The sequence below is a fragment of the Anabrus simplex genome, chromosome 14 (assembly GCF_040414725.1).
Source record: "Anabrus simplex isolate iqAnaSimp1 chromosome 14, ASM4041472v1, whole genome shotgun sequence".
In the NCBI taxonomy this organism is placed as follows: Eukaryota; Metazoa; Arthropoda; class Insecta; order Orthoptera; family Tettigoniidae; genus Anabrus; species Anabrus simplex.
The window spans coordinates 520,662-533,727 of record NC_090278.1 but is presented as its reverse complement, the minus strand read 5'-3'; positions in this window follow the sequence as shown (position 1 = coordinate 533,727).

Sequence of the window (13,066 nt, the reverse complement as noted above, 5' to 3'; positions counted from 1 at the left end):
CATGCAAAATATTATGCTTTTGCTTATTATTCCAGAAGTCAGTTGTCAGATAGTTTAGATAGCTTTCGGGTAGACTTTGTGGTCTTAAAAGATTTAAATTCCTTTCTCATCTGTCTTGCTACAAAATAAAATTGACATTTCATGTAATGTAAAACAAAAATGTAAAAAAAAATCTTCCTCCACTTGGAGACCTCCAAAGACAAAGAATGCACAAACAATTTCACTCAACAATAAAAATAATTAAATTATATCTTAGTCTGGTGAGTATAAGTAGTGTCTGTGTATCAAAAGAGAACACCTGAGCGCTCTCAGCCCCCAGTCGATGAACTCCTTGGTACTTAAGTCCTATCGACTTCTTAGGGACTGTCCCTCTCGCACCGATCATGAGACCCCTCACTTCTATATCGTCCAGTTCGTATTTATTCTCATAATACGGCACTGTAGGCAGGTAGATAGACTTCTTTTCTCGGTCCACTTCGTCTGGTTGGTCGAAGTGTGTTTCGAATCTTACTGTGGGGTCTAATATATATCCTTTCTTCCCTTTAACTGCAATCATATCAATCCTTCTCGTGCTGCCATTTACTCCAATGCCGTGCACTTCATCATGCACTTGAAATCCTTTCTCACGGAGCGTCTGTGCTATGGATGACCTGATATTGCGATGTCTAGTGTTTCGAAGAGCTTCACCGAAGTTTCAGTCTAGGTTTCTAGTGGCTTCAATATATTGATTCTCCTCCCGTTTCAGAATGTTGCAGCTGTTTATATTCTGAATCAAGGCTTCCCAGCTTGCTCTTAAAATACCTAACCCTTTGTACCGTTTATCTGAGTAAATCATAAAATCCGGAGTGTCAGTAGGAAGGGATAAGATCCCCTTTAGTGTACTCTTAAGGAGTTTATCAGCATCTTCCAAAAATCGTCGTGGTATTTTACCTTCAGGAACGCAGAGGAACTGGTAAGTCAACGTAGGGCATACTGAAGAATTTAGAATTGAAAATTTCTGATCCGAATGAAGCCGGCGACAGGATGATAACGAGGTGAGTTTCTGTTCTTTCTTTATTCGTGTCAGAAGTATCAACTTATAGATATTTAACAAAAAGCAACATCTACATTTCTACTATACAAATATACAAGTCTATTATACAATCACAGATAGAGCAACAATATTCAAGAGCTAGATGATGCTTGCCCAGTATTGGGCGACGTCAATAGCGTTGGGGGAGGCTGCAATCAAGTCTTTCATAGTGCACATTGAAGGACATAAAACACACTGACATAGATGTTGGATCGTCTGCTGCTCTCCGCAATCACAAAGTGATGAATCACTTGAGAAGCCCCACTTCCGCAAGTTTACTTTGGTTCTGCCGACTTCTGTACGGAGTCTGTTAAGGGCTTTCCATACTGTCCACTTCTCCTGGTGTCCACATGGAAGACTTTCCTTTGGCTCTATCCAGTTGGAAAGGTGGTGGATTCTTTCTTTCCACATTGTGACTCTAGCATTCTCTGCTTTCCCCTCAAGGTTGACTGATGTGCGGAGAAAACTTTTCCTAGATTTTAGCCTCTGTGTGGCTGGTTGGTATCCATAGAGAGGATGTGCTTCTGAAGAAGATGCCTGGAGCCTTTCTTTGTTAGCTGCTACCTCCCTACGAATCTCACCGGGAGCAATACCAGCTAAAAGTTGGACCTTCTCAATGGGTGTAGGTTTCAAACATCCAGTGATGATCCTGCAGCTTTCGTTTAAAGCTATGTCGACCTGCTTCGTATGCGCTGACCTGTACCAAACTGGGGAGGCATATTCTCCTGCAGAATAGCATAGAGCTAGAGCTGATGTTCTAATTGTTTGTGGTTGTGTTCCCCAACTTGTTCCTGATAACTTTCGTAGAATGTTGTTTCTGGCAGCTATCTTTTGTTTCAGGTTTTGGCAATGTTTCTTATATGTTAATGTGCGATCCAGCATAACTCCCAGGTACTTTGGCGTAAAGCAGTGTTCCAGTAAGTTCCCCTTCCATAGTACTTTGAGTTTCTGAGAGGCCTGCGCATGCCGCAGATGGAACGCACAGATTTGAGTCTTAGCTGGATTTGGTTTGAGTTGGTTTTTCTCATAATAGTTACCTAGCTCTTCTAATGCAGCAGTTAAAGAGATCTCTGCTTCATCAAAGGTATCAGTTTGAGTAGTAAGTGCAAGGTCATCGGCATAGATAAAGCTTTTAGTATTTTCTGGTAATGGCTGGTCATTAGTGTAGATGTTGAAAAGAACAGGAGCCAGTACACTGCCTTGAGGTAGTCCATTCCTTTGATTCTTCCATCTGCTTCGGCGTCCTTGGAATTCGACAAAAAAGCGACGATTTTCCAGGAGAGTAGCTATCATCTTGGTTACCTTGATGTCTGTAATCATTCTATAAAGTTTGTGTAATAATATCCTGTGATTTACTGTATCGTAGGCGGCTGAGAGGTCCACAAAAGCCACACCAGTAATCTTCTTCATTTCAAACCCGTCCTCGATATGCTGGGTTAGATGTAAAACCTGTGCTGTGCAACTCTTTCCTGGGCGGAAGCCACATTGCTGAGGGATTAGGACTTGGTCTACTACTCCCATTAAGCGATTGAGCAGCATTCTTTCCATTATTTTGTATAGGTGGCAGAGTAAGGAGATTGGTCTGAAATTTTTAGGGTTCGAAGGTTCCTTTCCAGGTTTCAGAAATGCGATCACCTTGGATTTTCTCCATATTTTTGGAATTTTTAGGGAAGTAAAGCAGTTGTTGAAGAATTTTAAAAGCCATGCCTGTGTGGTTGAACTGAAGTGTTTTATTTGTTCTATTGTGATATCATCTAATCCTGCCGCTTTTCCATTTTTGGCGCATTGAATCGCTTTCTGTAATTCCGTTATTTCAAAAGGCCGGGATAGGTTACTGGACTTCATTACCTCGCTTTTTAGGATATTATGTTCCATCTTCCTTATTGGGTGATTTGTTTTCCCATTGATGGCAAGCTGATTTGCGATTTGGTTTGCCGTAACATTTGCATGGACTGGTCCCTTTGTTGGATCGTTGCTAAGTCGTTTGAGAAGCTTCCAAGCCTTTCGGCTATCCCTTGACATGTCAGTTTCCTCCATAAGTTTGATCCAAGCATCTTTCTTTGCCTCTGCAATTGAGGAAAGCAGTTTCCTTCCAGCTGAGATAGTGTCTTCACTTAGTGGATTTTCCTGAAACAGTGAAATATATGTGTTCATTTGGGCAGCTGTGTCTGAAGTTAGACCTTGTATATAGTTAACTCTGCATCCTCGTGGTATGGAAGCGCGGGAAGCTTTCTTCACAGCTTCAACAAACTGATCATAAAACTCTGGTGTTGGGTGGATATCTGATATTATTTTATCAAGGGTTGAGCTGAACTTCTCCCAGTCTGCTTTTTTGAAATTATATCTCCTTCGAAACGGAACCTTTATTGGTTGAATTGCAAAGAAAAGTTGACACATTACAGGCCGATGCTGGGTATTTGGAATAGGATTGCACATTGATTTCACACATTGCTGTGCCACGTGTTCACTCACAAATATCAGGTCTGGGTTGAAGCCTCGTCGCCATCTACTGCTGTTAAAGGATGGAGGTAGTTTGGGGTCATGAATAAGTTGTAATTGGTAATCATCAGCCCATTCTAATACAGCTTCTCCATTATTATCATCATCTGTATATCCCCATGCACTGTTATGGCTGTTGAAGTCTCCAACCACAAAGTTTGTCTTTTGCTTGAAGTAGTTATCTGGAATTTTAAAGGAGAAATCTACATTTGGTGGTTTGTAGATGCCCGAAACGGTGCAGTTACTGAGTTCCACAGTTATTATCTCGATTTGATTTTCATTGGTGGTTGCAACAGACAAAATTTGTAAATTTGGTTTGGCAAAAACAGCGCTGCCATACTGTCTGTGGGGAATCTCGGCCACAAGTCTCATTCCCGCTATTTTTGGTCGCCGTAGTTGCTCATCCCTGTGAGTTTCCTGAAGGCATAATATATCACATTTGTAAGTTTGACAAAGCTGGTGTAATATTCCTTCTTTAGATGGAGATAAACCTTCAATATTTACAGATATAATGGTTAGTGTTGGTCATTGATTTCTTGGAATCAAATAACATAGTACCTGCATAATTTACCCCTAAGTACTTGACACATTCGTTCCTCGAAATATATCTGATATCCATACCTTCTTCGACTGTAATGAATCCTTCGTTTATTTCTCCTCTACTTATATTAATAACTTTAGATTTTTCAGGGTTTATTGTTAGACCGAGTTCACGGAACCTTTGTAGAGCTAGTATCGTCAGTTCTAATGCGGCATGTCGGTTTTTCCTACAATAACCGTATCTTCTGCGAAGCTTAATATTGTTAAAGGTTGCAGTCCGTTGGCATGTCACATATTTCTTTTTCACCAATTTCTCAAAAAATGTGATCTGTTGTGAGATTGTATAAAACTGGCAACCATGGGGATCCTTGCATTACGCCACGGCGTAATTTAATGGGATTCGTTTTCTTGAAATTGGCCTGGACCTGAGTTGTACTATTCTCCTGAAGCTTGCAAATTATATTGCTCAGCTTGCTTGGCGCAGTTGACGTAGCTAACGTTTTCCTTAAGTGTAAATGGCCACGTTGTCGAAAGCCTTGCTTATGTCTAGGAAGACCAGAGTAACATCTTGTTTGTTGTATTTTGCTGATTTGAGTAAAGCGGTGTTTATGACCGTGCCAGGTGATTTGGTGAATCCCTTTTGATGTTCGCTAAATTGGATGTAACTCCTTAATCTTGCGTCAAAGACCTTCTCGATGACACGACGAAGGACTGAACATATGGTGATTGGCCTCCAGTCTGACAGTTCTGTTGGATCTCCATTTTTAGGTAACAAAATGGTGAGCACCTTTGAGAGTAGTAGTGGAACATGCCCCTGTCTGTAACATTATCGTAGCAATTTTAGCTATGATAGTTGATGCCATATAATCTTTGATAGCTCTGACTAGAACTCTGTCGGGTCCGAATGACGTGTTCACAGCCATTCGTTTCATAGCCAGGATCACCTCGTCCTTGTGCACCATTACATCGAAGGTTTCGTCTTGTACAGCGCAACATGGTCATCGCAGCATCCTAATTGTATCGAATTAATAGTGATACTGTGCAAACTGTCCAAACACTCGTAAAATATACCGCCCCATAGACTATGTTCACAGGAGAGTTTTTGTTCCACCACACTTTCAACTTGCACGAACACATTATAAACTGCTCTTGAAGGATTGTTGAGGAAAGTGCTGTCAGTGCTGTATTTATTGCTATGGACCCTAATAAATGTGAGGGCTGCGGCAAGTATTGTGGGCTTTCCGTGAAGCAGATTGACACATTTATGACATTTGGTGACCTTGGAAACATTACGTACTGTATATCCTCCTAGATAATAAATCAAACACTCCTTTGCAAGAATGCGGCTCTCACTGTTAATTAGACCTAAATTGTTCTGCCAGTCCGGTAAGAAATCATCCATGTTCTCAGTGAAGTCTAGTGCATGTCTTATTTTATTTTGTGCGTTTTCTATTACAGCCTTACTTATCTCTCCATCTTCTTAGCCAGTGTTCTCATTTGATTGACGAATGATTTCAATTTCAGTTCAAATTTGGGCTCACCGTTACTACCCAATGACAGGGCAAGTTTGGTTGGGATATAAATAGACTGTAACATGTGTAAATTCAGAAAATCTATTGTTGAAAGGTGGTCGTCAAAACTTAATGATCGTGGTGTACCAAAGTGCCGTTCTAGTGGATCTTGATTCAATTTGGCTTTGAGAACATATCGAAATCTATTATTCTATAAGTACTCGGACACCTGTATGGTGCTCTCAATTGTTACTCTTAGGGATTCAAGAGTTCTTTCTGAAGCAAAAGTATTATTCTTCCCACTGAGGTTATCTCTCCATTTTATTAAGGTTTGATGCCCTAATGAATCGTTATAAAGAGCCGCTGCTGGTGCAGAAGTATTTAATACATCTATTAGGATGTTTAATTCCCTTGTGTGTGTATCGTTGCCATTAGACCTATCTGTGTCGGTGAGACGTAAAGCAACTAGCAAAAGCAAAAAAAAAAAGTCCCTTATGAACTTTTCTGTCGGTTTGCTGTCTCCAAATCCCGCAGAGTTTATTTGTCTAAAGAACGTTATGCCATTTGCAACAGAATTACTAAGTAACTGAAAATCAAGTCTCACGCTCATACTCTGATATGAAGTGGGGGTCTATATGTGCAGACGTTAGCTTGTGGCAAATTTTCAAACCTGCAAATTTATGACAGTTATCCATTTCAAAAACTTGTCGATATAATTTAAAGTCCACAACTTCATTATTGAATTATACTTGCCTTTTGTCGTGAAAATGATTTCTGATGCACTTAATTATATGTACAGCATCTGAAAAGGCCCAAAGTCTCCTACTAGAATCAAAAGGATTAGAAATAGAGCACACCACCTTCACTTCTTTCCATTTATTCCCAAAACATTTCCACACCTTTTTATTAGACTGACTTCCGTCTGAGGTGAAACCTATAATTCTGGCGCCAATTTGCTCTAGTTGTAAGACCACCTGGATTAAAATTCGTGACAAAATATCACCAGGTGTGGAATTTCGGCTTGCATAAACAGAAACCGGTCGAACCCAATTATGCAACAGGGGCACAAACATGAACACTAACGCATGATTTGAGAGTTTATTTTTCCCGTGTCCTTGGGTGTGTTCTCCTAAATTTACGAATCCATCAACATTTAATGAGTTGGTGTTAAACTGAACCTCTTCTCTCAGTTTTACTTCGTCATTTATGAGAATTTCCGTGCGATTGTTTTCACTCTTCTCATCGCAGAAATAGTTCTCAATAGCACTAATGGCATGGGTGTTCACCCTGTAAGGGCACTTAAGACCTTTCACTAATTTTCGCAGGTGAGGCTCCGATTATTATTCTTTATTCAAATAGTTATTTCATTCCTGCCCGGTAAGGGGCAGGCGGGACACCAGCTAAACATGTAGCTCTTTGGCCGGTGAGTGAGTACATAAAAGTAGAATTTTGAAACACATACATAGAAGTATGTCTCGTACATACTGAAAACAAAACATAATCAAATACAGATTGAAGCAGAGAAAATGAAAAACATAAACAAGTATATAACAAGGAAATATTATGTGATTTCTTCCATGTCAGTCTATTTTTCATTGATTTCGATTGGCACACAAAGTATAAACGCACAACACATCGTACTGAGAGAGAAATGTCTTCAGTTCATCTTGACGTACGATACGAAAAACACTATGGTGGAAGCAGAAAGAAATGGACGTACACTAGTGGAACAAAGAGGACGCGAAAAACACAGAATGATTGAAAATGAACACGGATAGAGATGACACTGGTAGTGTCGTAAAGCACTCAGACACAGATATTGGAGGCCGGTACCACTGCCGCGAGGAGCATCGTAATATCCAGTAAAAGAAAAGTTCGAATAAAAAGGCAGTGGGACAGGGGGGGGGGGGGAAGTTACGTGATAGGGGTGGGGAAAAGGTAAGAGATAGCAGGAGAGCGGTCATTATTAAGGATAGCGGTGGCAAGAGGAGAAAGGTTGAGGGCTTCTTTAATCGCAGAATGATTGATGGCTAGGGCAGATTGTAAGTATTTGAGACGAAGATCATGGACATGAGTAAGGATGGTGGGGAAAGAATAAAGAGGTTGGAAGTCAGCAGAAGGGGTGTCAAAGGGGAGATGGTATGCAATACGCATAGCATGTCTGTCAAGTTTAAGCAAGGTCACGTATTGTTGTCTGTCAGCTGTGAGCCAGGTCAATGAACTGTATGTTACGACAGGGCGAATAAAATATTTATAGACTGTGAGGATTTGGGAAGGACGGAGGCCCCACGTTTTACCAGTGAGAATACGAAGGGCTCGGAAGCGTTGAAGGGCACGTTTGTATACTTGTGTTAAATGATGTTTCCAATGAAGGTTGTTCTGGAATTGAATACCAAGGTAGATTAGGGTATTAGTTTCTGTTAGTGGAGTATTATACAACGTTAAAAGAACTCGGTGACGGGGTCTAGTGAGGCGGGATTTTTTCCGAAATACAATAAATTGGGTCTTGGTGGGATTAACAGCAATATGCCAGGCGTCGAACCAGGATTCTAGAACGGAGAGGTAGGTCTGTAAATAACGGGTAAGAGTAACAGTAGTAGGTGTAAGTGCAAGGATAGCCAGATCATCGGCATATTGATAGAGTCTTAAAGGGGGGTCGGGATGTGGGATATCATAAGTATATAAAATATATAAAAGGGGGGAAAGTGGGGAACCTTGGGCTACGCCCACAGTCATACGAAAGGAATAGGAACGGGTACCACGGATGAGGATCTGTGCTGATCGATGTTGAAGATAGTTGAAAATAAATCGAATGATAGTGATAGGAATGGGAAGATGGCGTAACTTAAAAAGCAACCCAGCATGCCAGACTGAATCAAAAGCCTTATTCACATCGAGGCAAACTAAAGCGGCAGTTTTACGGGGGCGAAGATAGGCATTGAGAGAAGAGGATATGTGAAAGAGGTGATCGTGAGTGGAATGATGGGATCGAAAACCGGCTTGAGAGGATGGAATAAGACCTAGAGAGTCGAGATAGGAGGAAAGTCTCCTACTCAGAATCCCTTCTAGGATCTTGCTGAGGACAGGGAGTAAGGAGATTGGGCGATAAGACCGAATGTCAGATGGGAGTTTATGGGGTTTCAGGAATAGGAGAAGATTGGCGTTACCCCAATGATCGGGGTACGCGCCTGTATAAAGAATGTAGGTGTAAATAATGCTAAGAAGATAAAAAAGAATAGGAGGGGCTTCTTGAATATGACGATATGAGATGGTATCGGAGCCAGGGGAGGTGTTTTTCCGATGTTTCAGGAAAAGCCGGATATCAGTGGGTGTAATGGGAGCATTTAATGGATGAGTATAATCAACATGAGAAAAATGGAGGAATGAAGGTTGAAGTTCAGGGAGGTTAGGATCAGAGTAAGCAATGATGGTGGGTTCGTGAGGATGATGGAAATTAGGGGCGTGGGAGGGGGAAAACACAGTTTGATAATAGTCAGCGAAAAGATTAGCCTTGTCTTGGTCAGTTTGTGGATGAGTGGGGGGATGTGTAATAGGGTAGCGAGGAAGAGGGTTGGTAGTTTTGGTTAGTTTTCGAAAAGTCGTCCAAAAACGTCGAGGGTCGTGATAATCAGCTAGCTCAGTACACTTGTCCATCCACATTTTACGTTTAATAGCTTTAATATATGAGCGCGCGTGGCGTAAAGTTCGGCGGTGTTGTTGGAGCGTAGTAGGGTCCTTGGTTCGAGTATATGCAGTAAAGTAGTCATGAGCTAGCTGCAATAAGCGGAGAGCTGTGGGGGGTATAGGAGGTTTAGAGGGGTGGTAGGAGTGACGAGGAATATGAAGAGAATCTGCGGTAAGGATAGCTCGCTCTATTTTAGAAATTAGGGCGAATAGAGTGGGAATATTAGTAGGCGGTACAGCATCACTGAGTAAGTTAGTGAGAGTAGTGCGATAAGTATTCCAATTAGTGTGATTGAAACGACGAGTAGGGGGAGGGCGAGTAGGGGGTAAGGTCTGACGGGGAAGAACACCAGGAAAGGTGAGAAGGGCTGGGGCGTGATCGCTACCTATAGAAACGAGCTGCTGGATGGTGATAGATGTGGCAAGGGAGGGAGAAAGAAGGAGGACATCAGGGGTGGAATTATTGGCTGGGAGGGTGTGGAAAGGAAAATGGAAGCGCATGCCCCGGAGAGACGTACATAAATTAGTGAACTCGGAGATTTGAGTAGGGGTATATGAAGTAACATTAAGGTATGCAACTATAATATATTCAGAAAATGTAGCGTCTATGTATTTAATAAAATCAGAGGGAATGAAAGGTTTAGACGGTATGTAGATAGTAGCTACCGTAATGGTTTTCTGAGGAGTAATTACTTCGAGTATTAGATATTCAGAGAAATTAGTAGAGAAGTGAAAGTAGTGCTGAATAACAGTAAAATCCCGTCTGACGCCGATAGCCACGCCACCACGGCCTTGAGTCGGACGATCAGCGCGATAGAAAGTAAACCGGGGAAATTGAGGCATTTGGGCCGGCGTCAGAAATGTCTCATTCAGAACAAAAATATCCGGGGTATACAATGAAAGGGAGGTGTCCAGCAGCGGCCGATTGGACTTAAGAGATCGTATGTTGGCATAGTAAAGCTTCAATACGCTAACGCATAAAGTGAACAGTACTTAGGGGAAAAAATGCAAAATGCATTTTATTCCCTGAGTACGCCACGTCGACATGAGTGTTCAAAACCAATCGAGCCGCTAGCTGGATCTGATTGAGGATGTGTGGGCGATGGAAGGGGAGGACGTTCTGTAACACCATCGTAATAAAACGAATGATGTTCTCAGAACTCGGAGGGAGTAGGAAGGAGGAAGAGGCAGGGGTAGGTAGGTCTTGAGATTGAACAGGGACAACGGTTTCAGGATGATCAGGTTCAGGAGCAGGTTTGGAACGACATTTATAACTGAAAGCAGGATGATTTTGATTACAATTAACACACTTTGGATTCGACTTATTGGGACAAGCATGAGTAGGATGCTCCTCACGTGAACAGATGGCACATACCTCCGGATGAACACATGGTGTCCCTGGGGCGTGGTCGAACCTCTGGCACGTCCCGCAGCGGATCTTCTGAGGTGGCGATGTTCTGGAGGGTTCCACCCGATGGCGCCGGGCGTAGATCATGGCGCCGTCACGGAGCAGGGCGTCGAGCGTCGAGACGTCGCGTGATAGAATGCGAACCAAGGAAGTGGGTCCTTGAGCGTTCCGAATAAGGATGACTCGGTAGATGTGGTGACCCTCGAGTTGGAGTTGAGCAGCCACCTCATCGTCGGTGTAGTCTCGGTCGACTCCATAAGCAACCACAGATAGAATTGTTGCTGGTCGGGTGGGCGGTGCAGGACGTTGTGTTGGACGCTGTGTGGTGACATTAGTGGCCCGTGCATGTGTCCCCAGTTGATGAGCTCCGATGTTATTCATGAAGTGATGGTAAAATGGTTGGCAGGTTTTAAGATTATAACCATCTCTCGACCGTTGGATTTCAAGTTTATAATCCTGAAGATTGGGCGTAAATTTTGCAATTAGTTGATAGATGCACCTAACGTTGGCCTTGGTGATGTCCAGATCTGTAAGCTTTATCAGATAGAAAGGCGGTTGAACAGTTGGCTGGAGCGTTGGAGTAACAATACTGCGCTGGCGAATATTAGGTGGTATTGCTGGGTTTTGCGCCGCCTGAGCATAACTACGTACATGTGCAGGCATGTACGTTGCAGGTTGGTCCAACAGGTTGGGCAGTTGGTGGGCGGTCGATGGTCCAGGGCCCAGCAAATGAATCCCAAGGTCCGTTCCAGAAGATTCCAAACGAGCATGAGATCCCGGTGAGGTTTCGACAGAGCCTGGAGAACGTTGTATCAGGGATTGTGTCGGACAAATTCTTTTCCTTTCCCCATCAGGACTTCCAGAACCAGATTCCGATAAACGACGAGGTTGTTTGGTTTGAGTAGTTTCCATGTCCTTTGGTGGCGACCTGGGTGAACGTGATCGCGTTGGTGATGGCGGCGGTGAAGGAGTCATCGCGTAACTTCCAGAAACTTCCTGATATGTAGACGTAAGACTGTCGACGTGTAGAGATTCCGGTCCGATCATATACTGTAGAATGAGGTCGTATGAGGCTCCGAAGGAAGAGGAAGCATGTCATGCCTTAAACAGTGTCTATAGCCCTTAGGTGATTTAATTTTAAAGAAGAGACTATCTAAAAGGAATTCATTATCATATCTCATCCCTTTCTTATTTCTCAGCTTAAATTTTCTTTAGCATGGTGTCAATAATTACCTTTTGCTTTCTGCTTAATGTCGGCTCACTTGAATAATTTGACTGTAATTTGGAATCTCTTAGTTGTTTTTCTAGCATCAAAATCTTAGCAGTAGCTGTTTTTAATTTATTACGGATAGTCATTATATTACGTCCCTGTCTCATTAGTTGGTTTCTAAGTGAACTTATTGTTTATTAGCTGTGTATGAATCTATTTCATTTGTTTTAACACTCTCAGAAAATGCATCGGCATTTAATTCGCGGTGAGGCGTGTGTGATTTGTTTCTTGAAGCGTCCTCCGTTTCGAAACAGGGTGATTTTTGTTTGTTTAATTATTTCGTGAGATATTGTGGCAAACTGAGGAATATATGAGGGACAGCGCCAGTTTTAAGTTTCTATCTATCTCTAGGAATTTCTTCCTTTTCACCTAGTATTACAAATGAATCTGATTTAACAATAAATTCATCAGCAAAATGTGAATCGCACACGTAACACTTATCAGAAAGCTTTTTGTCTTTCTGGGAATCGTCTTTTCCCATTTTGAAAATTCTGCTTCATTTTTTGTTGGTTTGATGAAGTGTTTACCTTTCGTAGTTTTGTAGCCAGACTTACATCCTGGAACGAAGCACGTAGGCAGTCGGTATTTTTGTAAGTTTCATAAACTCAGCACTATATTTACACTAAATCAAAGAATACCATCGCCACATCACACGCTCTTCACGCTCACTTAACAATAATGCACAACAATTAATTTTTTGCGTTCACAGAGCAGCACTACCGAACATAACCATATTACAACTACTGATACCAACCCTCAGATAGCGGACGATTCATCACAGTCCCTGTACTAGTCAACAGGGAACAACTTAAGAGCTCACACTTTCTCTTGTAATCGTTATGCCTCTACCATTACCGCTAATTAAAATGGAAATTTAATATCTTCTTAGACTCGGACGTATTAGGAATAATACATACTGCCTATATTACCATATACAGTATATATTGTTCGATATGTTTTCTGAATGCCTTTGCTGGCAGGACCTAGTGTTTACAGTGCACTGTGTCTTCTGGTATAGGCTAGAGCATTTTTGTTACTTTCATTGAGCTGTCTCTCTCTTATCCTTGGCTTTGACAATATGA